Here is a 2918-nt window from a genome sequence, read left to right on the forward strand (position 1 = left end):
CTACATTGTATTTGTCCCATCTTTGTTGAGCCCTGTGTGGCTAATAAAAGAAATGTATCTATCTATCTGTCTGTTTGTCTGTCTGTCTGTCTGTCTGTCTGTCTGTCTATCTATCAAAATTTTTTTAGTAAACTTTATGGAAAAGTGTTGACAGAGAAGGGTTAAAAATTGGCCTACAGGGAACTCCATTTGTGGTAACAACGTGAAAGTTCAGATTTCTTGTTAAGTGACACTATGGGCTCTTGCAATTGGTGCAATTTGTCAAAGAGATAAAAATAGCAATTTTGCATTATGAGTGAGTAAGGAGAGGTAGTGTTCTGCATTATACTAGAGAAGATTTCCTTGGCCCTGGATCTGAAGGAGTACATATCCTTGCGTCTGTTGGTATGGTATTTGGAACGACCAAGTTTTCGTAGTACCAATATTTTTCCGTATTACATTATTGGAAATGTGACAAACTATATTTCTTTTTTCATATTTACTAATGATTTCAGAAGATTATATTTTGAAAAATATTAAACAGGATCCGACATACTGATGTCGTATAAAATATTGACAAATACCTCTTCTTTTTTCATCCCCAATCTTTGTAAAATAACTTTTTGCACCTCATAAATTTGTCAAAATCGCTTGAGACCAATAACAGACGTTTTAACAGACTTGCAAGAGTGAAGACATTTCTCTATATTTTAGGAAAATGTTGTTTGACCAATGCAATTTGACGGAGATATATGTGGCATGTAGGAATTGTATAAACTGTTTTTATCTTCAAAAAGTTGAATGATGTTTCAAACTTTTGCATATGAGTCGTAAATTCAGCAGTGATATTGTAAACGAAGAAAAAGTAGTTTAAATGTAATTTCAATAACGAAAGAGAAAAAAAAAAAAACAATTACTAAAATCAGCCACAATATTCCAAATTATGAAGAGCAAAGAAAAATATTGGAACCACACAAAGTGAAGAGTGCTATAAACCAATTCCTGATTATAGAATTTATCAAGTGTCTCAGATATTTCAGATATAGTAAAAATCGGAATACTTTCTTGGTCTGCGTTGGTTCTTTAAACTTCGGAATACAAGATATTCCACATCGTATCAGAAATTATATTAAATAAATACTCAATATATACTTCTTCTTTGTTTGTTTGTTTGTTTCTTTCTTTCTACATAGAGGAGCGAAACACTATTCATTTTCTACGATACACAGAACAAAAGTGTTGAATATAAAAGAATATACAGTACAAAAATAACTTACCGAGCGTAGTAATTGAATATAAATAATTAACGGCCTCATCTGCCTACAGACGCCTAGGATTCTAATTCATCTCTCTCTGATCTCAACCACAGTTTCTATTATTTCCAAAAAGTGTCAATATTGGATTTAGACTTATGGAATTTTTTATATTGAATATTTTAAGTAAAAAAAATGGACAAATGAATTCTAAAATATGATTTTAATCACAAAAAATTTGAATTTAATTTGCACAGGACATAGATATAACAAAAAAAAACAATTATGCGTATGGTAGTGCTCGTTAATGAAGTAAAATAACATCTTAGCAACGTACTAGCATAGTCACAAAAAGCTAGGAGATAAAATATTTTGTATAAGCGTACATACATACACATATACATATACACATATGTTGCTTACTGAAAAGCCATATACTGTATAAGAAACATCGAGCATTTGCTCACTAATACATTTTGATTAGTTTGTCGCACTACTTGAGTTTCATGCGATTGCGATCTTCAGGCGTTTCGAAAGCTTAAGTTTATTGGTACATATTTAATCAACCCCAAGAGGATGAAAGGTAAAGTCGACCTCGGCGGAATTTGAACTGGACTCAGAATGTAATGGCAGACGAATTACCGTTAAGCATTTCGCCCGGCGTGCTAACGATTCTGCCAACCCGCCTTTACACACACACACACACACACACACACACACACACATAATGCACACACATCTATATACATATGTATGCATGTATGTACATATGTATGCATGTATAAATATATATATACATGCATATATATATATATATATATATATATATATATATATATATATATATATATATATATATATATATATATATATATATATATATATATATACACACATATATACATTTACATACACATATAGAGAAATGAATCTGTATGCGCACGTAAATACATATTCACAAGCATACACCCACCCACAAACACACACACATGCACACACACATGCAGGAATGCTCTTTGAATTAACATGGATAAGCATAATGAAAGTAAGCTGCTGTGCTTATGTTATCATAGAAGAGTATGTCAGGTGAGAGCGAGAGAGAGAAAGATGGAAAGGGAGAGAGGAGTTGCCTTTTTGTTTGTAAGCGGAATGTTTCTTCTTGATGTCCTGGTTAAGTTCAGTTTGTTCAGCAGTTCTGGGGCCATATTGGATCGTCATCGAGAAAGGAATACTTACTGAGGCTCACACTCGGCCCTTAACGTTGTTCTCTTCACTTTTGAACACTTCATTAATGTATCTATACTATATATAAAACAGAGATGTGTGTGTAATCGCTTTTCACGTGAAATCGACTTCACCAAATGCTTCCATACTTGTGATGCGTGAATAATTTGACCTCGGATAAATCTTAGGCTCTTCATTTGATTTTTTAAATTAAAAATAAATAATATTGCTTTATATTTAAGATTCACTTCTTTAAAAAGGTTCCTCAATGTCAACTTCCGGTATTGACGTAACAACGGCAAAAAGCTTCACTCTCTATTTTGTGTGTGAGTGTGTGTGTTCGTGTGTATGAGAGAGAGAGAGTAAATACTACATACACACCGCTCTCTCACTCTGTCTCACACACATACACACGCACACACACCCCCTTGACTCACTCACACTCTGTCTCTTACAAACACA

This window comes from Octopus bimaculoides, chromosome 23 (genome assembly GCF_001194135.2).
Source record: "Octopus bimaculoides isolate UCB-OBI-ISO-001 chromosome 23, ASM119413v2, whole genome shotgun sequence".
In the NCBI taxonomy this organism is placed as follows: Eukaryota; Metazoa; Mollusca; class Cephalopoda; order Octopoda; family Octopodidae; genus Octopus; species Octopus bimaculoides.